Consider the following 24,008-nt stretch of genomic DNA (forward strand, 5'->3'; position numbering starts at 1 on the left):
TAATTATGAACCATACAGAGTGACTAGATGAAAATTCAATGAACAGTTTGAGACAACTTAGTGGTATTTAAAGAATCACCTTTTGTAGCCAAAGTACTTTCTCTTTTACTACTCTGTCCCAGGGATCTGTTATAAACCATGTTTTAGGATTATGAAATACTATCATTTCCATCCCAGTTGATTCATTATTTGGGTGGGAAAAATGTCAAATCTCTGAACCAAAGAGAATGTTGGAATCATATCATGGTGGCCATAGGAGTAGAGTTTAGTTGTTAAGCTAGAGGGATGCGGGGCAGGGGAAGGAACTTTAGTCTTAAGAAACAGATCTTCATCAGAGATAGGCCCACGATATTTAGAAGGGAAAGTTAGGTTATCTTTAGAATCTTGAGTGATGCATTTGTGACAAGACAGAGAAATGAAGCAAGAGGAGGGAAATTCATAGAACAGAAATACACAGAATTCTAAAAAAGATGCAAGGGGTAGATGGAGGTAGCTGTAGGTGAACCTGTTTTTGAAGACTTCTGCATATAATGATCTGAATCTGAGGAATCTGAGACATGTGTGAGGGTCTTAGATCAGTGGGTTTGGAGGGGTCTGAGAGAATCCTAGGACAGTAGTCCTGCCTTCCATTTTAGACAGGTCTTTGTAAGTTGGCTATACGTCTCCAAGAATGACATGGTCTGGCCGTGGCAGGAGTTGAAGTCTTTCTGCTCTAAGATTCAGTGTCTGTAAGTTTTAAGTTTGCTGCCCATGCAGAATAAGGTGGCAAAAAGGGAGACTTCCAGTTGAGGAATGCAAGAGAGAGAGAGAATTTAGTAGGAAAGGAGGGACATATAGGAAATCCCAGAAACCAAATCACACATGAGGGAAAAGAGCAAAATAAAAAGTAAATGAACAAGCCCATTAACTGCATAAACATTTCTGTGTTCGGGAAACTGCTTCTTTCTTAAGTTTAAAAATGTAAATGATGGTGTTTCCTGCAGTTGGCAGAGAATTACAGGCAAAAACGCTGGCTTTAAGATCAGATGGGAAAAATAGGCAGTGGCAGCTCACATGAGGGGCTGTATTAGGATCTCAGGGAAACTGGTTCTTTGAAACACAAGTATGTAAAATCCATTGCATGGTGGTATAGGTAATGATTGAAGACCCTTACCTTTGGCTAGCCAAATACACAGAGTCCAGAAGATGGATAAAAAGGACTCAAGACTTAGCTGTTGGCCATGCTCTGTAGAGAATATCTTCCTGCTCACACATGAACCAATCCCTCTCTCTCTGGGGTCTCTTTCCCCTAGAGTACCTTAAGTCCTTTTCCTGAGCTTGCCTAAGCCTCTTGGGCTCCACACTGGAAGGGAAGGGGCTCTGGGGCTCCAATCTTGAGGTTGTAGCAACTACAAATGAATCAGATTTCCAAGGCTCCCGCTCTCAGCATATTCCTGGGTATTATTATATCCAAAGGCTCTCCACTCTTCTTAGGTCTTCTCAAAATACACTTTTAATACCCGGCCTTAGATAGTAGGCCAGGGAGAGAGGTTTAAGGAGTAGGAAGAAGTTCAGGGACTGTTGAGGCAGAGACCAAGAACTCCAAATCCAGACTTGGGAGCTTCTCTCTATGCATTAACCCCCTAGGGAGCTGGAACAGCCAGGGGTCCGAGCCTTGCTCAGGTGCCTTGTGGTTTCCCCACATGTGGTGTACCTCTGTGTGTTTGCTCAGTGCTGTTCCCTCTGCCTAAGCCGGCCCCTTATCTCTCTGTCAAATTCCTACTCATCCTTCAAGTCTCCACTCAGAAATGCCCTCGTTGTTGGCAGTTGGCTGACTTAAATGGATTCAGGAGTCCAGGCAGACCATTACGTAAAAATGTGCTTCACAGTGGATTCACGGTCAACAAAGTGAGACCCAGCCAGCATTAAGAGGGTGAATTAGAGTCAAAGGAAAAGCCATTTCTTATTTTGAAATAAAACGGCAAATCACAGCTAAATATTTCCTATAGTGAATAAAATTACCTTTTTGCCAATTGCCAATTCTTTTAATTAATTCAAATGTTGAAACTTCTGAAATGCAGAATCAAATCTTTTATTGCCTCTCTGACCCTGAACCAGTGTGATAGATCTTCTGTTGCTATCAATTTAAATTCTAAAACCTATACTCTATGAACACTGATAGCAGTAGAAAGAGATACTTTAGTTCATCTCTCGTGTAAAAAGAAAAGATAATTTTCTCATGCAAATCACTTTTGCAAGGGTGGGTGTAGGGCATGACTGAGAAGGCTGGGATTGTAAAATAGCCTCCAAATTCATTCAAGGCTAAAAGCATCGCTTACCAGGGGGAAAAAAAATCACCAGCTACGCCCCACGATCAAATGCGTAGTGTGTAGATACTTCTAAAGATATGCCCTCACATAATTGTGGAAAAGGAGAAGCTGATAATCTTACCCAAGCTCAACAACGTTTCCTTTTTATTTGAAGGTTTTGTTCTGTTGGCTGCACACATGTTTTTAATTTTTCTGGGTGTGTTTATATGTTTGCAAGTTTCTGAGGCCGTGCTGATGAATGGAGTTTTTATTGAATTTATATGTAGCTTTCAGATAGTAAAAATGTGCTCAAGCTTCTTCAGTTTGCCCTGCACCCCCAGTTTGGGTCTTGTGTGAGGAAACTTATTCTTAGTATTCTCAGGGTTTCCCTGAACTTTTCCTCCACATGCTACGATAATTAAGATATTTGAGAGGGGAAAAATGGTTCCTGTAAGCTTAGTATCAAGACTATGAGATGGTAGATTAGTTCTTGATGGTTTTCCCTTCAGATGATAAGAATTGACCCAGCTGAGGTGGTTCTCCATGGGCATCCATGAGGCCATTGTCTACAGAGAAGAACATCGACTTCCAAATTGCAGTCAGGACCTCTGAATGCTCGGGAGGTTTGGGGGAGTTATAGCCATTTTGGTACATTTTTAAAAATGGAATTGTAATCAATAGGGGGTAGAGGTGAGAGAGCCATTCCTCTGGGTCTGTTTCTCCCCAAGCATGTAGTGAACACTCACTCCCTGTGCGGCCATGGCCAAGGTAGGGATGCCTTGGTCCACGCAGTGTTGCGTCTAAGTAGGAGAGCTCTGCTGTCAAGAGAGAACATATTTTGTTTGTTTGGTTGGTTGTTATCTAATGGCTTCCCCCCCCCCCCCCGCAACATTCTAGGTATATTAAGTTCTTACCTGGGAACATTTTCCTTTCTGTTCGTGTATATAAGGCTATCTAGGGGTGAGAGGGAAAATAAAGACAAAAGCCCTAACCCCTCCTGACTGTATCTCTTAAGTCTGCGACACTGTGTCATCATGTATGCAGATAGAAAGGATGGTTAAAATATGAAACACGGCAAACATAGAGGAAGGTGGGAGATTGAATGGGTAGGAGAAGGTGAATTAACATTTAAATGCCTATACGATCCAAGCTTTTAATTCATGAACAACTTAGTCTCAGAGAAAATTCGCGACTTGCCCAAGGCTGCAGAAGTACTATACGGGGGCTCAGAATTTGAATCCATGTTGGCATGATTGCCACGTGTTATGTTGCTATTGTGTTGTGCTGCCTCCTTGTTGTGTCTCATTTATACAAAGCAAAGCAAAGACCCCCCCCACACACACACACCCGAAAACCCAAGTAATGTAATAATAACAAAAGTAAGTATTTCAGTATAAAGATGAGAAGAAAATGGAGAAGTGGAATTAAGTGTCTGGACCAAAATTTCCTCTGTTTTCTATTGTTAGCACATGGAGAATGAAATCAATCAGGAGTAGAATTAAAGAATTTTAAGTTCAGAAGGCAAATGTTAATGCTCGTAGAATGTTCTTTAAATATATCTTTTTTCATAAACATGTCTGGAAACCTGAAAATGCAGATGTATCTTCTCACAAGGTCATCAATACTGATGCCAAAGCAGCAGGCGTGGGGAGCAGCCAGAGGTATCGGGCTGGGTCATGCACTGCTTGGGGAGACCACCTGGAGACTTACGACCCCAGGATGCACTGTCTGCCTCACTGCTGGGTCGGCCCTGATGACATCTCTGAGGCTGAGTTATTAATTTTAACTTCTGGGTTGATTAAATTGTATGACAACACAGTGCAGTGAAAATATGAAAAACGAAAATTGAATCCTGGTTATCTCGCAAAGGCAACTAGATAAAGGTCCCCATAAACAAACCCATATAGATCATATCCTCTTCATTTGCACTCTCTCTACAAAGTTTCTCGCTGACAGAAATAAAGAGGAAAGAGAGAACTGGACGTTCATTTCTGAGATGAAACACTCAGCATGGGATTTCTCCATGAGTTTCAGGGGGCCACCTGCCTTCACCAGCTTCATTCCTGGGGATTAATGCATGAGGTGGAAGACTCTGGGAGCCAGCTTCTCTGTGTGTAGCGGCCTGCTAGGTCCCGAAATAAAATCACAAAAACAGACGCACGGACAAAAACCTTCCGTGTGGTTATGGGCAACACTATGAAGTAGTTGCTCCAGACATGGATTTGGAGTCCAGCGACCAGCATTCAAATCCAGACCTTGTTATTCACTAGCCCTGAGACCGTGGATCAACTTTCTGGGAGTTTCTTCAACTGTAACATGGGGATAACCAATACTTATCTCGAAAATGGTAAGGATTAAATGTACGCAACACACCTAGCGTGGTACTTGGGGCATGGAAATCTCTCCCTCTGTGTTCACTGCCGTTCTCCCTCTTCCATTTTTTGACCGCCACCATCAACATGTATAGTATCTTAGGCTACTGTCACAGAATACCACAGAATACCATGCTCTGAGACAACAAAAATGTATGCTCTCACAGTTCTGGAGGCTGAGAGTCTGCAATCAAGATGTTGGCAGGACTATGCTATCTCTGGAGGTTCTAGAGAAGAATCTGTTCCATGCCTCCCTACTAGCTTCTGGTGGTTGCCAGTCGTCTTTGGTGTTATTTGGCCTCCAATCTCCACCTCTGTCTTTACTGCATTGTCTTTCCTCAGTGCCCAAATTTCTGTCTTCTTACAAGGACACCAGTCATTGAATTAGGTGTATGACTTTATCTTAACTTGATTACAACTGCAAAGACCCTGTTTCCAACAAAGGCCACAACGACAGGTACCAGGGGTTAGGACTTTGACATACTTTTGGGGGATAGAATTCAGCCTGCAACAAATACCATCTTTATTTTAGGCCTGAGGAAGCATTGACTCCATCCTAGATCAGGCACATCCTCTAAAGTCACCTGCTTTGCTAACTGCTGTATCTTCTCTTCGCCCACAAGTGGACCTTGCTGACGGCATTGTTATTTGTTTAGCGATTTCTTCATGGGACTTGTTGTGTCTTGTTTTCCCTTGATGCATTTTGTGGTTTGAGTGTGTATTGTAGATGTTTGATAAAATGGCAGGAGATACTCTTACCTTCTTCATTTCCTGTGAGGCCCAGGAGACAGCATACAAAATTGAAAACCATTATTAAATGTTTGTCATGTTCAAAAAAAAAAATCTCGCAATTGAGAAGCTCTTAGCTGATCACAGAACGGTGAGAGGAGCCCAGTGGGTGCTGTCTGATAAGGGTGAGTATTGGCTGAACAGTATGAAACTCAGCCAGATAAGGGAAGGGTCTGCAAAGTCGCCTCAGCCTTCAATCCCTTCAATCCCTTCAATCCCTTTGCTTGATGCATGTGTCCCATCTGCCTGGAGCATAGGAATCAGCAGAGACATCTGTTTACCTTCAAATTTAGCAAGATTGGAAAGCCCTGACTTTGTTTAAATGTCACCTTATGATCTATCAACTCCTGCATGTGCATCTTGGAAGCTGGGCCAGATGTGGAAGATGTCAGTGTTCCAGAGGACAGAGGCCTGTGAGGTGTATCTCAGAGGCCCGCTCAGCAGCAGAAAGTACAGAGGGACAGACGCCACAAGGCCGAGAGCTTATGTACTGGCTCTGAAAAATGAGAAAGAAGAAAAACAACTAAAGCAAACGAGCAAACAAAAACCCTGAGTTGTGTGAATGAATCAGGAGTCCTCAAAGTTTTTATGCAAAGTACCAGATAGTAAATGTTCTAGACAGTTTCTGTTGTAGCTACTTTACTACTATACATGAGAGCAGCCACAGACAATATATAAAATAAATGGACATGGCAGTGTTCCAATAAAATGTTATTTGCAAAAACAGCTAGGGGGGGCCAGATTTGGCTCATAGGCCATAGTTTGCCAAACCCTGGGATGAATCAGCCCATCTTATTATTTTCCTTCTGATTTCCAGAAATTATTTCCTAAATTCCATGTTGTAGAAGCTCATTTCCTTCCTTTTTTTAGAAGCTGGACACAGCAGTGGTTAAGAGCCAGATTCTAGAGAAACAACACCTGAGTTCAAATCCTGCGGTTGCCATTCACTTACAGTGTAAGCTTTACCTATGTTTATTCTTCTGGGAAAATAATATAATACATATAAAGTGCTTAGTATGGTAGCTGATTCATAATAACTCCTTAATAATTGTTGGTGTTTAGCTATTTACTACAAACAAGTGTAGAAAGACTTCTTGTTCGTAAAGACCACCCCTAGATGAGTCATTTTGTGTTTTTTGGGTTTTTTTTTTTCAGTTGCTTCCTCTATGTCTTCAGGTCTTGTGTGCTTTTATGCTGTAATTATTAACTTATACTTGTACATTCTTGTAGTCTGTGGAAAGCTAGAGGGGAAGGAGGGCCCTCATGTCCCTCGATCCTACTCTAGTACCTGCCCCAAATAGTGATCATCAAATGCTTGCTGAATTACCTGGCTGTTACAGAAATGCTTTTTTATATGACATTTTCAATTGTCCTGTTTTTCATACAGCACCACGGTGTTAATTCAAATCAGGAAATAGAGCAATCTCCCTATCTAGCTGGACCAGGGTTTGCCCAAATACAACCCATGGGCCAAATCTGGCCTGCCACTTTTACTTTATAAGTAGAGTTTTATTGGAACACAGTGATACTCATTCATTTACATATTGTCCTATGGCTGCTTTTTCACTGGGTGGCAGAGTTGAGCAGTTGCAACAGAGACCATATGGCTCCCAAAGCCTAATATATTTACAGAAGTTTGTTGACCCCGGGCTAACTCTTCATTAGTATCCTAACCCTTGTCATTAAACTGCAGGTGGTTCAGATCTAGTACTTCAGACTCCACAGAGATACAAAGTCGTTTGCCTTTCTCAAGACTCATGGTCAAGTGTTAAAGTATTAAGATTGAATCTACAGGGGCTCCTGTGGCTCGGTTGGTTAAGCATCTGACTCTTGATCTTGGCTCAGGTCATGATCTCACCTTTCAGGAGTCTGAGCCTCGCGTCAAGCTTTGAGCTCACAGAGCAGAGGCTGCTTGGGATTCTCTCTCTCTGCCTCTCCCCCACTAGCACTTTCTCTCTCTCTCTCTCTCTCTCTCTCTCTCTCAATAACTTTAAAAAAAGATTGAATCTGCAAACTAACAGAAGAAAGTTTCAATTACCAGATTTAAGTTTATGTCTTCCCAATTTACATTGTATTGGATTTCAGACATACTAAAATTTGTATAGTACATGGCTGCAGTTCCCAAGTTGTGCGCCAAGGCACCCCAGGGCGTGGCAACGAAATCCTAAGAGGTCTGCAGGATATTTTAAATTTACAAGGGAAGTGCGGTAAGCCTCAGCACTGACGTATTGCGTGGACTAATAGCTTCAGTGGGTCATGCAACCTCCTCTAAGTAGTGTCACATGTTTGTGAGGATGGGTTTGGGCAGTTGCTGTGATTGAAAAAGCAAGTACCACGTGAAAATCAGTGCAGACCAGGAAACAAGAGTGTTTCTATCCAGCCTGATGGCTTCAAGGCTTGAGATGTGTGTCTGGTCCATCAGGTATAAATATCCTTGCTTAAGAATGATATAAAATATTCTTTTTTCAAATTCCCATTAAGTTGTTAGGACACAGCTACTTAATAAACAGGAAGGACTCTTAGATATTGTGGCCCAGAGTTGCTGGAAATCATGGAAGTTTCAACACTCTTACTGTGGCCTTTACAAATGCATATCTGAGTGTCGAGGAGAAACACTCAATATATTCTGATATTCAATTGGGACTTTTCTTTTTCTTGGGAAAACAGTGTCCAAGTTTTTTTTTTAAAGGATATAAAAAGTGCTGGTGGAAGGGAAAACAGGAAATCGATCATCTTAAAACTCGCTGGTTAATATATCCGAAAGTGTAATATGTCCAAAAATATCTAAACCAAAAGGAATCACTTGGATTCAGCTTCTTCAATAAGTAATAATTTAATGCTTATTATATGCTGGAGACATGACGTTGAACAGAAAGGCTTGTGCTTGCAGGAGTCATTGTAGGAATCATTTTGACAAAGCAGTCTGGCTTTCTAAACATTGTGAGTCTCTTCCACACCCAGCTGAGTTTGATTTTCAAAGGGGATATTGGGTACCGTGCTTTTGAACACTGCTCCTCCAGAGAAATCACACTGGTGTTAGATATATGCAATCATGAGAAAAACTTTATTACTGAGAGTGATTCTTCTATATACAGACCCCCACAGGGACCCTTTGTCTCAACACCTTGCCCAACAGATTATTTTTTTTGACCCATGAGATACACTGTGAATCTTTTGTTTTGCACTGCCATTAACCAGAATGTTCTCCCTCAGTGACATGCATTGATTTCCCTCTTAATTTTATTTATCTTTTGTATTGTATAGGCAACGTCTTATGTTTCATATTTTCTTGTTGTTTGTAAGAATCACACTGGCCTTTAACAAAAGAAGAAAAGGATTAGCAGATAAATCTTTAATTAATGTCAAACATGGCTCTTTGTCCCCAAGAGCACGAAGCTCTCATTCCTTATTTCCCATTAACTGGTCAGATATTCATTATAAATATCCTGCATCTTGCAAATTACCTGCTGATGTTAGCCCAAATAGAAGCCATTTGTATCCATAAAGAGCCCTTGATTTATTTTCTTCTTTCCTCCCTCTTCTCCATACTCAGTTTTTATTTGTTACCTGTTTTTCTTTCTCCTTTCCTTCCTCCCTTCTGTCTCTTTTCCTCTGAATGTCGAGGAAGAACAGGGAGGAGGGAAGCAGGAGGGAGGAAGGAGAAAGGCAGGTCGCACAGCTGCTAAGAGCACCAATGTTGGATTGGATGGGGTTTGCATTTATATCTATTTTCTCCCCCCTTGGCTGCTCACACTTTACTTCTCCGGACCTCAGTCTTCAGCCTGTGTCATGGTGACAGTAAAGTGGGCTCTGTGGATGGCTGTAAGGATTGAAGGAGATGATATGCATAAAGCACTTGACCTACATTCTGATGTAGAGAACAGTCAGTCAGTCGGACAGTCAGAGCTGCTCTTACGAATGCTACTAATTCTAGTGATAGTTGCTAAATCTTGCAGTTTGTAGCCTTCCCTTGCTTCTTTAGCAGCAGCATTTGACACAGTTGGTCTGTCTCCTCCTTGGCCATTTTCTTTGCTTGGCTTCCAAGGAGCTCAGGTGTCTTGCTTTCCCCCCTCTCACCAGCCTCTCCGTCTCCATGTCCTTTCTGGTTCATCTCACTCCTCTGACCTTGAATGCCCCAGGTGCATGTTTGGTGCTGCTCCTTCCTCTATCCACACTTGGTCCTTAGGTGGTGATCTCATGTTCGGTTCCATGTACATGTTGACAGCTCCCAAATGTGTATCTCCAGGTTCTGCACCTCTTCTGATGTCCAGACCTATTCTTCCAACTGCTGACCCACCTCCACACCTGGATGTCTCCTGGGCATGGGAGATCTTTCCTGCCAGAAGCTTAGCTCCTCACCTGCCTCCCAGCCTGCTGCCCCCTCAGTCACTACCCTCATGTTAGATGGCAACCCTGTCCTTCTGGTCGCACAGACCAGAATCTTGGAGTCACCATTGGTGCCTTTCTTTCTCTCCCACCTCTCATCAAGTCAGCCTGGTAATCCTGTTGGCTCTGCTTCAGTTATACCCAGACTCCAACACACACACACACACACACACACACACACACACACACCACCCCCACGACTGCCTCCCCGGTCCAGCCAGCTGGACTACAACAGCAGCCACCTAACCAGTCTCCTTGCCTCCTTGGCACCCCTTCCCCTGTAATCTATTCTTAACACAGCAGCCAGAGTGATTCTTTGAAAATGTATGTCAGCTCATGTTTCTTCTCCACTCAAATCCTCTGGTGGTTCCCATTCTCAAGGACAGGAAGCCAATTCCTTATAAATAATCCTATCTCTACTTGCCCTGCTCTACCTGCCCACCTGGTAGCTTTCTGACTTCTTCCATTTTCCTTTTCATTCCTGTGCCTCCAGCCCAGCTGGCCTTCTCTCTCTGCTGCCTCAGGACCTTTGCATTGGCTGTTCCCTCTGCCTGGGACACTTTTCCTCCAGATCTGTGCACAGCTGACTTTCTTACCTCCTTTAAGTCTTTGCCCGGACATTCCTGTCTCCATATAGCCTATTTAAAGTTATATCTCCCCACTGACTCTGCTTCAGTAACTCCTAATAGTTCGTAATTTGCTGTAGGTTTTTTTTTTCTCCATAGCATCTCACATATTACCTTCTCACATACTAAACTTTTGATAAAATTTATTGTTTATTCCTCTCCAGTGGAATATTGGCTCACCTGGCTGGGAAGAGGGTCTTTGTAGCTTAGTCACTGATGATTCCAAGCGCTCCAAACAGGGCCCAACACATAATAAACATTCAATACATCCTTGTTGAATAAATCATCACCATCACCGCCACCATAACTTTTATCATTGCATTCATGTTACCCAGCTCATTTTGGGCACACACTCCATGGAGTAGGTCACCTGGCCAGTGGTATTAGAATTGAATAGGCTTTGTTTTATGGACAGGTAGTTAGACCAAGTATACTTTTCCCCAGGCAGCTTGTGATTGGAAAGCAGATTTAGATCTGATTGAGGAACAAATATGAATGATGAGAAATCATATGGAAAATTAGGAAAATGTGACTTCATAGATATAATTTGTTAGGACACGAATAGATTTGGTGTTGATTTCTTTGTCTCCCTTTTGCATTTCCGTTGGGTCTAGAATAACAAGGGAAACCCTTAAGCTGGTTCTGGAGGGATGCAGTCTAGTCTCCTGGAGAAAGTTACCTTTTAGGGGTAATGCAGCAAAGCCCCACTTGATTGAGGAGCTGCTCTTCCTGTTCACCCGACCACTGATTGTATTTTATGGTGTGTGGCCCATGAGTGGCAAGAAAGGAGAGTTTGTCGGTTAAGCTTTTTTCTATTGCGTTTGTTTGTTTAGTGTGTTTAAGGATGACTTTATAAATATTGCAGCCCTCGACCCTAATGGGCTGGGCTCTGTCACTTCTTGGAAAAGAGAGACCTCGGTCCCAACCATCCAGCGCCCTCTCCAGTCCTGTATGGCTGGCCCCTGAATGAAAGAAAATGAAGCTGCACCTGGAAGGAGCTAGTTATACATGTCTTTGAAATATCCATTGCAGGCCACAGAAATAGCCTCCCTGGCAGCTAAAATGTGATCCCACCCTGGACTGACTCTCCTACCCTCTCCCCAGGGTATCCCGTCCAGATTTTGGTAGCAGCTGGTCACTTTGCTACCAGGTGACTCCCCACTGGCTCCAGGACACCATATAAATAGCCTGATGTGTATAATCAGCAAAGGAACATATTGTGGGGAGTTCACTTGGTTAGCTTCTAGTCACACGGGGTGGCAGCATTCAGTTCAGCGAGAAAGGGGACGGGGGGCCGTGGGATTGAAGCCTGGCCATATTAGCTCGCCTGGCTGAGAAGAGGTTATCAGAATGCCAAGGGAAGGTGCTGAAAGTGTATTCCCAGCAGACAGTTTAGAAAGAAAAGTAATTATAGTAATCTCTAGCTCAAAGTCCTTAGTTTATTAACATGAAAATGAGCAAATGCTGAATTCCTTCAGACTTCAGCAGCGTGGCGAAGGGCCAGCTCTAGGGTCTGTGGGGCTGCTGGTGCAGTGCCTTTGCCTGAAGGATGTAGCTTCAATTTGTTTACAATGTGCTTAGCAAGGTGTTCATGTTGGCAGTTTCTTGTCTTTTGTTGTTTTTTGGCTTCAAGATCTGCTTTTTAAAAAAAATTTAATGTTTGTTTACTTTTGAGAGAGAGCGCGAGAGCGAACAGGGTAGAGGCCAAGAGAGAGGGAGACACAGAATCTGAAGCAGGCTCCAGGCTCTGAGCTGACAGCACAGAGCCCAACGTGGGGCTCGAACTCATGAACTCTGAGATCATGACCTGAGCCGAAGTCAGATGCTTAACAGACTGAGCCACCCAGGCGCCCCAAGAGCTGCTTTTTAAATAAGAATGCAGTGGAGGCCTCCAGCAGTCTCTCTGTATCTTTTAATTTTGGCTCTGTGAACAGCCCACATGTTACCATGATGCCGTCCATCACAAACAGCTGATAGCTGGTTAAGTTAGTAGTATTAATCGCTATTGACACTGTTTACAGATTTGTTTTTCCCTCCCCCGCCCTCCATAAGAATCCCTTTTAGGCCAAAGCAGTGAGGACCATTTTTCAGGAGAATGCCAGCTCCCACACCCCCTTTCCCTCCTGCCCCCGCCCCTCCGCACTGCCGGGCACTGAGCCTATGATGCGAGCAGGTGAGCTGGGTGCAGGTGTGGGTGCCCGGACTCACAGGCTCCCTGCCTTGTTTCTCCCCTGGTGAGTCAGGCAACCGGTCAGTGGTTAGAAGTAAGCTTCCGTCACCACACTGGAACCTCTCAGAATTTCTTAGAAAATACTAGGCCTCAGCTCTGTAAATACAGCCCATCAATAAGCAGACCCCAGCCCAGTTACCCGCCTCAACTCACCAACAGCCAGGACGGGCTGCGGCCGGGTTACCACTTTCGATCATTCAGGCACAGGCAGGCAGATTTGTGTGTCTCTAGCAGCCTTTTTAGAAAGAGTTACTCTTATTTCACAGATGTCTCTGCCCGGCCAAACCGTTCAACTCTAATGTGGTTATCTATCATCCTCTGCTGAGGATTTACCCAGCAAGGGCCTGAAGAAAAAAGCCATTTAGGTTTTGTGCCCACGAATGAAATTGCTAGTTCTTTTTAATTAGGGCTTATAGGTTGGGGAGTTAGCTGCCAGATATCTGGATTTCATGGACCAATAAAATGTCAGAAGGGAAAAATATACAGGAGCATGGGGTTGGCACATTTTTATTGTGCTTGGTCAGGATGTGAAGAAACACAAAACAGAATGACCATTATCTGTTATCTGTCATCTCATAGAAGAATGCACATCTTAACACTCAAGTATAGGCAAAATGTTATCTCAGAGTGAAAGACAGTCCTCTGAATAGAACACATTTAACTTCATGGGAAACTGGACACTCTTGTTATTTCCCCCATTTCCCTGGGACTGGTGATGATGGGTTCTCAGAGACTGCTGCACCTGCCAGCATTTGATGACGACAGGACCCGTTAACCAAGGGAATCAGTCGGTCCCTTACTCAGATCCTGTGACAAGACAGCTAGGGGATGCTTTGTAGTCCGCACACTCAAAATGCCAAAATTCACAGACTCAAGGAGCTACTTTGAGAACGAATCTGAGATTCTGCTAGCCGAGTCCCTTCCCTTTGAGAGGATCGATTCTGCCCACCCTGTACTCGGCTGCTGTGTGCTGATTCCACTTCCTTCCTTTCTGGGTGTATACCTTTGCCGTATTATTTTTGTTCTAAGAGATGGCAGAAAAATATAAAAGAAAAATAAACTTTTTCTAGTAATGTATCTCCTAGGGAGCCCATGGCTAACATTCCTCTTGTAGTTTTCCTAGCCTTTTTCCTCTACATGTTTCCCCACAAAATGAGGATCCTCCATCTTTGCAATAATTTTGCATTTTGATCGCTCTTTCCTTTCTATTACATCATTACTGCTTTGTCATATCATGCAGTAGTTTATAGGAGCATCATTTCAATGATAGAGTAGTATTCAAGTTCAGATTTTTCCTTTTTCTCTCTGCCTTTTTAAAAAAGGATAATCTTGGTGCATATCACAAGCTGTTTTTAGGATACGTCAAAGTGCAGGACTGGATCCAAAGTTAAGAACATTTTACTTTTTTATTATTATTTTTAAATATGGGGGTGGGAGGGGCGGAAGGGAAGGACAAAACAAATCCCAACCACATTTTGAACTCAGTGCAGAGCCCGATGTGGGGCTGAAACTCACGAACCATGAGATTGTGACCTGAGCCAAAGTCGGATGTTTAACCAACTGGGCCACCCAGGTGCCCCACATTAAGAGCATATTAAAGCTGTAGCTACCTGCTTCCAGATGGCTCTCAAGGAAAGCCGACCAATGCACATGTCCATCTGCACACTTACCGTGACATCTTCCCACCACCCACCAGCTGTGACTAAGATGAGACTTGAAAAAAACCTCAGCTATTGGATTTGTCTATTACCTTGATTATGATGATCGCATCACAGGTGTTTGTAAATGTCCAAACTCATCAAATATAGGCTTTTATCAAATATAGTGCTTTGAATATCAGCTATACGTCAGTAGAGCTGTTAAAAATAAAATACCTTAATCAACTGCAGAATAAGTGAGACTTCCACTTATTTTCTTTCCTTACTAATAAGATTTTGTATAGTCATTTGTGTTTTCTTCTCTGGATTTACCAGGGCCTTTGCTTCCTTCTGTTTTAAATCAAGGAATTCATCTTTTTCCTTACTGGTTTATAAGACGTCTTTTTATATAAAGTTATTAACTTTAGTCCTCATCCGCACATACTTTTCTCAATTCTTTATTTGCCCTCTGATCTTCATGGTGGCTTTTGCCATGTCAACATTTAAAGCTTTTGTTAAGTTCCTTTATGGCTTCTTCTTTGGCTAATGTTCCTGAAAAGGACAACTTTGCCTTCCTGTTTCCTTTTATTTCTGCCTCTCTTTCTCTTTTCTCTCTTCACTTCTGTCCCTGCATGGTCCAAGGGGCTGGGGACAGAAGTGGGAGGCACGGCCAAGGTTGAGGAGTGGATGTGTTCCTGCTTGTTATTTTTCTCTCTGGTTTGACTCCTCTACCATTCTGGGATTTGCTTCTTCTCAAATCTCTGTGCTTCTGGCTTCTAGTAACTCCATCATTATACTCAGATAAAATCTTCTTAGTAGCTTCAATTACAGCTGCTGACAGCTGCAGCTTTATAAATAATTACCAGTGGTATCCCTGCTTTGAGCCCGTCCCTCCCCAAGTCAACAGACGGGGGGGGCTACTGCCGCCTTCACATTTCATCCTGAGATGGTTGGTGAGAAGGTCCCCATTCCTGGAGAAGTGACTTTCTGCAGTGGACTAAGAGGAGTCTGCTTTTGCTGCACTGACATTAAGGAACTCTTTTCAAATGCCTATGAGGCTCGATGCTATCTGCAAAGCATAGAAATGCATTTGTCTTCCTTCATCAGCGGATTTTATAACTTACATTGTTTGCTTTCCTTTGTCGTAGGTTGTTTCCTTGGGAGAGTGTTTTGTTTCTCTGGTAGGATTCATCCAACTGATGGCAGGACATGCACTAACCATCACCCCATCATTGGGCAGACCTGGTCTTCCTAGTCCTGCACTTCACAGAGGATCCCAGTTCTCTGCCCATGACTAATCTCTCCAGATAACATTTTAAAGGATGCTAAAATGAGTGTGGTCTCTTAAATAAGCGGGCAATATTATGTTAAAAACCATCCTTTCTGACTTTGAGTGTCTCTCGGCCTGTGTGTCTGCAGAGTTCTTCTGCTTGGGGGACCCGCTGATGAGAAGCAGTGTCCCTGAACCTGTGACTTGAGGGCTCCCAGCTTGGGAGGATCCTGGAGTCTCTTTTCAAAAGTCAGATTCCAGGGCCGCATCCCTTAAGTTTGTAGCTCTGAGAGTCTGGGGTCAGTCCCAGGTTATCTGCATTTTAATGGGCGCCAGTGATGATAATTACCCACAAGGAAGTGTGAGACCCCCTGCTTTAGAGAATCCCCTTCATCTGCATATAGAGCCCAGTGGCCACCCCCTCCCCAGGCTTCCACTGTGCAGTCAGCTAAGCCTGGAGAGGGTGGTTTTCTTCACTGTCATTTCACACGTAAGGTGCATGTGGGCAAGAACAGGACCACACAGCCCAGTCACCCCACTGTCCCCTTCAAACTCAGGTCCTTGTCCCTGTGAAGCTTGCGTGTGATGTAACTGCCTTCCCAACAGAGTCCTCTCTGGAAGGCGGGCGGGCGGGCGATGAGGACTTGGGGAGGGTAGGAGTGTACTCTGGGAGGGCAGTTGGGCAGCTTGGCGCTTCTCAGGACACGTGGCTCTTCTCATGCTTCCTTTCTGCATTTCACAAGTATGTGGAACCATAAATGGACATCAGGGGACCAATTCTTAGCATGGTGACTCAGCAGTTAAGTTTCACTGGCCCGTGCAGCCCCTTTCTCACACCCTCCAACAGGACAGGGCTTAGGCCATGGACTTGGGGGAAGAGACAGCCTCATGGGAGAGAGAGACTCCAATTTGGAAGGGGGGGGGGTTGGAGGTGCCTCCTGAGAGAGCCTGATCCCATGGCATCCTCCATGAATCCCCCCTGAGACTCAGAAGAGAAGTAGGAATCTCTGGGCTCCCAGGAGGTTCTTAGCAACCTCCCCCGAAATTTCCTCAAAGCAGGCCCGAGAACAGCTTGCAGTCCAGGGTGGGCTCTTGATAGCTGTAGTAGCTACTGTCTCTAGTTTCGGGGGACAAGTAAAGGTTCTGAGTTTGTGGACTCAAGTCCCTCTCCATCGATTGCATGGAAACACTGCTCAAGGTCCTGCATGTGTGTTATGCTTTCTCAGCCTCTTCTCTTTCCTGCTCCTCCCGTCCGGGCTGCAAGGTGCCCCCTCTCCTATGGCCTGGGAAGGAGCGGAGCAGTGCGCACACTTAACTTATTTTTCATGCATTCCTGAGAGAGGGAGTCAGAGCAAGAGTGCTTAGGCAAGATACTTCTGGTCCTTTCGTAACTACCTTCCATGAATTCAAATCACCCATTTTAACAAATGCCAAAGCCACTGCTGAGAAGGGAATGGGGGAGGAGACGAGGGAAGGGTATTTGCTAAATATCGTTAAGATGGAGAGCAGCTAATTCCTTTTTTCCTTAGCCACACTGAGTCTTGTTTGTTTGTTTGTTTGTTTTTTCCTTCCAGAGTCTCATTTCTCTGATGGGCACGGTGATCTGCATTGTTGGCCTGTTGTTCATTCTTATTTTCTAAATTACGCCCAATACGTTATCTTAGCAACACTTTCCACAAACAGAAAATCATGTTTATTGCCCCTTTTGAACTCTGCTGTTGCTGTTTCTGCTCCCTCCTTACCTTTGTTTAAGACGACCAACTGCAGACAATCCAAATAACAATGTTTTCAAGCTATTGTCAGATCATAGTGACAATTGATTCCTTGTGGTGCTTCCCAGGAGACTACCCGTGGATGTAGAATTAAATGCCAACAATAGCGGATTTGTAACCAAGGAGCAGTCTCAGGAATGCTGGTGGCAAATCGGGGGGGGAGGGAGGTTGCAGGGGGGATAGGTTTGGACATCAGGAGCCAGGAGCCGGAGGAAAGGTTAACTTATTGACATCCAGGGATGATGTTATTTGTTTAGAAGATGAGTCACGATCCTGTTTTCCTTTGAACTCCTTCAGAACAACCGGGTTCCAGACAATGGGAGATAGAATACAGCAGGCGTTGTCTGTTTTCATAAACTTTCAGCTTGTTCTGTTGCCCGTCCTGTGCCTAAAAGTTGATGTAGAAAAACATTAAGAAACATGTAATATTCCACTCTGCACGATCTGATATTCATTTTGATATGTTTTTGGTCGCTGTTGGTTTTGAAAATGCTGAACACAAATGCTTCACATTGGGGAGGGCAAGCAAAGGATTAAAACAGAATCTCTGCCTCTTGCTTACTGTTGTCTTTGAAGAGATGAAAATGTTCAAGTGAGCAGAATTCTGACAGAATGAAACACGATTAGAACGTTTGGGGAAGGAGATGTGATGTGACTGGGGAAAATGTTAACAGCATAGAGATAATAAATACATTTGCCTAAGACTTTCATCTCTTATGATGCATTTTGTAAAGTGATACACGGGCAGTGTTCTGCATATATTCTTATCCCGCCCTGAGGGTCCCCTCCCCCAAGTATAACCGTTTATGCAAGTGCAAAGAAGTATGGGGGACAGAGTGAGAGCTTGTACAGATCACTAACAACCATGTAAATGCAGGCAGCTCACCAGGGGTTTCAGACTGATAATGAAGATTATTGAAACCATAGGAAGCATTTGGGTAAGAGGAGTGCACTTACTGTTATTATTTAACAGTTACTGAATACTGACAGTGTGCTTCATTAGAAACAACAGAAGACCCTGAACTTGCCCAAAAGACTCAAGGTAAAAATTAAACAAAGGCACCAAGGAATGACAAAACCCAAGGGTGTAAAAAGGTAACTGGAACAAGACATAAGTAGTTGGTGGTATCTCGTTTGCAATTGTTAAATTTTTGTTCCTTCCTTTTGACCCCACACCAGCCAATCTCTGATAGAGCCAGACAGCGATGGGGTGACGGGGAGAAGCTGGAAAACGACTTGTTTGCTCCTTTAGCTATTTGCTCCACATCCACATTGCCCAGAAGCCAGCATTTCTTTGTGCCTCTTCTCCTCTCCCCTGTGACAGTATATGTACCACTTTTTACCTGGTCTTGTATCTGCCTTACCTTCCCTACTAGGCTAGTAGCATTCTTTTTTTTTTAATGTTTTATTTATTCCTGAGAGAGAGAGAGAGACCAGGGGAGGGGCAGAGAGAGAGAGGGAGACACAGAATCCGGAGCAGGCTCCAGGCTCTGAGCTGTCAGCACAGAGCCCAACACAGGGCCCGAACCCATGGACCACAAGATCATGACCTGAGCTGAAGTCTGACGCTTACCTGACTGAGCCACCCAGGCACCCTGTAGCATTCTGTTATAAGTGGTACTCCATGTATGGATGTGGTTCTTAGCAGCACTTCTTTTGAATGGAGACTTTATCAAGCTGGATATGAGCCCCTTTCATGCCATGTGCCTTTTGGGTGAGCTGTTTAACCAACCACTGGTACTTTGGTTTATAGTCTACATAAAATGCAGATTACAATACTGACTTCATCCTGGGCTGCCAGTAGATTGAATGAGATGTATGCAAAGCACTTAAGCATGCGCTAAGTCATGTTAATTTGGCTATTTCTCTTGCCCACCACACACTCCCACCACACAGCAAGGGTGCTTTATAAAGACACTTGAAGCCCTCCTTGAATGAATGACCAAAAAGGTGCCAACTCAAAGTATCATATCAACCATGATGTTAAATTGTGTGTTTATGGGGATGCTTGTGTATTTGTCACCTGTGCGTAGTGATGCAGGCACACTCTTTAAGGGACAGAACCCTTTCCTAGTCTTTATGATCTCCCTGTAGCAGCTAACCACAGCCAGGGGCCACCCAGGCTCAGGGAAGCTCACAGATTTGCCTCGACTCACACAACTTGTAAGTGGGGGATTTAGTATTTGAACTCCCCCCTCAGCTGCCTAACCCCATGTGACCCCCCAGATGTTTGCTGAGCGAGTGTTAAGTAATCATTCTCATCCCAAAGTGACTGTTCCCACTGAAGCTTCTTTCTTTGTTGATTTGTGCTCTTTAGCCTGTTTTCCCTTACTCCCAGGCTGACTGTGCCCTCCAGTTTGGCGGCTGTGAGCCAGATAGGGCTACTTAAATTCACATTCAAGTTAATTAAAATTAAATAAAATTCAAAATTTAGTTCCTCGATCACACTGGCCACATTGCAAGTGTTCAACAGTTCGATTTCATTCGTGGCAATCACAGATATATAAAATTTTCATCATTGCAGAAAGTTCTACTCCTGAGAATTGCCTCAAATAAATAACAGGCAAGATGCTGGGCTTTATTTATTTATTTTTTCTGATGCACAGGGTTTTATACCGTTAGTGTTTTATACTTTATGAGACACCGGCTAACCAGCTGGTAGAGAATGGCAAATAGTTATAAGAAGATTACATTTTGATTTAATGGTCTTTACACTGTGTGTTGGGTTTTATGAAAAGTGCTTTCTGTGAGCTGTCTCATGTAATTGTTGTAGCAGCCCATTGAGGTAGGCGCTATCACCAGTCCCTTTGTACAGAGTTGGGAAGTCACTGGTCTGAAGTCTCAGAACTGGTCGGTGGAAGAACATGAAGCTGACCGCAGAGCTCTGGCCCTTAGCCACCGCATCGCCTCCTGCCAGTCACGGCAAATTCTCATAAGTACGAGCTGTCGATTTTAAAGACAGTGGCAGCAGGATTCTCTGTTCTGAATTTAAATGGAACTGGGCCATGGTGGGTGAAAGAAGTCGAATCTTTTCATCATTCCTACGGACCTCTGATTCCTTAAAGAAACCAGCTTGGCAACTGAACTGAAATTTTTTTTTTCTAGGCCTTGAAAATCATCTCTACTCCTATATATTGTCTTCATTTCTACCAATGAAAACATGTGCAGCCCATCAAAATAGATCATCTGATATTCAAAAGTGGATCAGAGATAAAGGGGATTAGGAGGTACAAACTTCCAGTTACAAATAACTCATGAGGATGAAAAGGACAGCATAGAGAATATAGTCAATAGTATTGTAATAATGTTGTATGGTGATTACACTTACCACGTCGATCACTGAGCCAGGCACAGAATTGTCAAATCAAGATGTTGTACACCTGAAACTAATATAGCACTGTATGTTAATTCTACTTCAGTGGTAATTTTTTTCAAATCAAAAATCACAAAAGCAATGTAGCAATGTTAAAAGCTAAAAAAAAAAAATTAAGCATTCAACATATAGATGAACAGAGACAAATTGATTAAGAACATATTTTGAGAGTCAAACAGTCTTTAAATACTGTCTCCACCACTTTGCTAGCTCTGTAACCTTGGGCAAATTAACCTCTCTAGCCTTCATGTTCTTCATCTGTAAAATGGGATTAGCTATAACATAGACCCTATAGATCATTGTGAGTATTGAGTAAAATAATTCATGCCAATCACCCATAAAAATATTCAATAAATGTTAGCTACTGCTAAAAAAAAAATGGGTCAGAAACAAATTATATGGGAAACTGATTATGTCATCAAGGTTTTGAAAACTAGTGATTTCTTTTAATGTTTATTTTTGAGAGAGAGAGACAGAGTGTGAGCAGGGAGGGACAGAGAGAGAGGGAGACACAGAATCTGAAGTAGACTGAAGCAGAATCTGAGCTGTTAGCTCAGAGCCTGATGCGGGGCTCAAATTCATAAATCGTGAGATCATGACCTGAGCTGAAGTTGGACACTCAACCGACTGAGCCATCCATGTGCCCCTGAAAACTAGCGATTGTAATGAAAATAAAATGAGCCCTACTGACTGTAAGAAGCCAAGAGCTGTTTGCAAGAAATTGTAAGAATTCTACTGGACTTCCTTGCCCATTCTCTCTCTACCCAGCATACCTAGCTCCTATTCGGAGGATGTGCTTGAAACATGTGAATGGTGTGAAAGTTTATTCCCTGTACAAGGTCATTTAAAAGTTTTAGGTTGGACCAGGCACTATGAAGTTTGCCTTGTTCCAGGTAACCTACATAAGATTCGTTTTAGCCATTTGGGACTAGAATTTACCTTGAAGAATCTTCCAGGACTAATTCTCTTCCAACAAAAAAAATACAAGAGCAGTTTCCAGATTCTTGGATAGTATTAAATTTTCTTGAAGATAACTAGTGTTCCCACAGTTGGAATGGTGGTGGCCTGTTACTCAGATTTAAAAAAAGAAATTTGGACAAAACGATTCCTGGGCTGGGCATATAGCAGAGATCTCATTGATACTTGTTATTCTTCTACCAAGTTTTGTTTAGAATTACCCAGAATCCCTGGACAGTGTTCCCATCTCTGCAAGGGTACCCTTTTCCTGTCAATATTTAGGAAGAAGATGTCAACAAAAGGTGGTAGACTTCACACAGTGTACATATCTCTGCACTGAAGTTTCGTCAAAGGTGTCACTCATGTCCCAGGTTGGAAAACGTTCCAGTTGGTGGCTCAAAATAGAGCCCAAAGGGAAGTGATGGTTAGAGATAAAGAAACATGGGCTTTGGGGTGTAGGCAGAGTTATTAACAGAGAGCCATGTTTGCTTGCAGCACTTTTAACTACTCCGGGAATCTTGAAGTGACTTAATTCGTTGTCCAAATCCCTACCTCAGCCCCCAGGTAATCACTGGAGTGATGAAAAATACTACATTCTCTCTTTCTTTTCCTAAGCTCAATTTAATCTTGATCTTTGAAAAGTAAATGGTTTTTCTTGTGCAAACAGCTTCATAGAAATGTCAAATCTGGCCTCCACAGTCTATGCTGAAGGGGGGAGACCTGGTACAAAAGGCTCAGTGCTCAGGGCCTGGGCTTTGAAATGACTCCAGCTGTATTGCCAATGCAAATGCAGGAGGGGAAAAAATTACTGGAACAAATTGAAAGGTTATTCAGACTGGAATTTAGAATCTCAATAAAAAAGGCTTTTATAAGCCAAAGCCCTCGGAGTAACCGGATCATTTAAAAATACATCTTTTCTGCATTAAATGTAGTGTGACAGCCGCATTAGAAATGCTGCAGTCCAAGTACGTTCCTTAAACATTTTTAACTGACTTGTAAGGACAGCTAAAATCTTCTCTTGGAAGGGGTGGAGGTGGATGCTGGATCTCCTGTCTGTAAATCGTTTCCATGCCTTTATTTTTGCCTAATTTGTGATACCTGGCAAATGGATTTTCATCTTTCCCCCTGTTGCTTCCTGCAGGCTCAGTGATCTCCGTGGGCTCTGTGTCTTGATGAAAATTTGTTGAGCCAGTCTTTTCCCTTTTTGACTTAGTAGAAACAGTCTTTCTGATCACCCAGATGTTGGTGAAGTAGCACATAGTTGTACTGGGGAGGAATTCTTTTAACAAGAGGTATTTAGGCCAAGAGACACAGACATAACTCACCTAATGCAAGGCAGTGACCCAAGTGAGGGACTCCCTTCTCATTGTTTAAGATCTGGAAATAAATGATCCAGATCTACTCATTGAAGTGCATGGCAGTCCTCTCCATCAACCCCACCCCAGCAACTTCTATTTCTTTGAACCAAGTGGAAGATAATTTCAAGGGAAAAGATCGCTGTTGAGTGAGTTGAAGTCAAAGCAACGGACATTCCCAGTGGGCTTCCGCTGCACTCCCCACCCATCTGGGCACAGGGCTACCGTGGACCCTCTTTGTGTTGCTGACACAGCTCCTGAACTGTCACCCTCACAGGTACTTCTTCCCATTTATTTCTAAAAATGGCTCAGTCACCAAAAGATTGTGCTCATTGTTTTTAGTTGGTGATGTATTTCAAATGTACTGAATGCTCACTGTCTGGAAGCAGCAAATATTCACATTTTACCATTTTTTATTTCAACCCTTTGGCCTTATTTTAAGTCCTTCCTTTTCTCCTTCTCCAGGGGTCAAGTCATTTCCTTTCCTGAGGGAGAGGTAGCTCTTAGTGCGGCCAAATTTTATCGTTTGTATCAGTGTCCTGGGAATTCTGCTATGAATGAGAGTTACAAGGTAGCTTCTCTGTATCCCCACTAGATTGCGTGTTCCCTGAGTACAATAACTTAGCCTTTTTCAACGGCTTGTTGTCCCTCAGCCCCTGGTGACATACTTAGCCCTGCAGTGAGTTCTCACAAGAGTTTTGTTGTCAGTGTGTGTGTGTGTGTGTGTGTGTGTGTGTGTGTGTATGTGTGTTGAGGGAGTGGATGACTCTAGTTAAAATCAGTGAACTCAAGAGTTGCAGAGAACACGCTAACACTCTCCCTTCTCACTGATGACTAGTATCTCTAATGGGTGTTTTAGAGCAGTATTGTTATTTCATTCAACAGTCTGAGCCTCCTCTCAAAATGTTTCTATAACTAAAACCTTTGCATTAACCTTGTTGGGATTATCTGAT

The 24,008-nt window shown here is 43.3% G+C and overlaps 1 protein-coding gene across 2 annotated transcripts in view; it reads left to right on the forward strand.

The window, feature by feature from the left end:
- Nucleotides 1-24,008, forward strand: part of CACNA2D3 (calcium voltage-gated channel auxiliary subunit alpha2delta 3) — an 895,877-nt gene that overhangs the window by 498,533 nt on the left and 373,336 nt on the right. The window lies entirely within an intron of this gene.

The sequence above is a fragment of the Panthera uncia genome, chromosome A2, assembly GCF_023721935.1.
Source record: "Panthera uncia isolate 11264 chromosome A2, Puncia_PCG_1.0, whole genome shotgun sequence".
NCBI classification, from domain to species: Eukaryota; Metazoa; Chordata; class Mammalia; order Carnivora; family Felidae; genus Panthera; species Panthera uncia.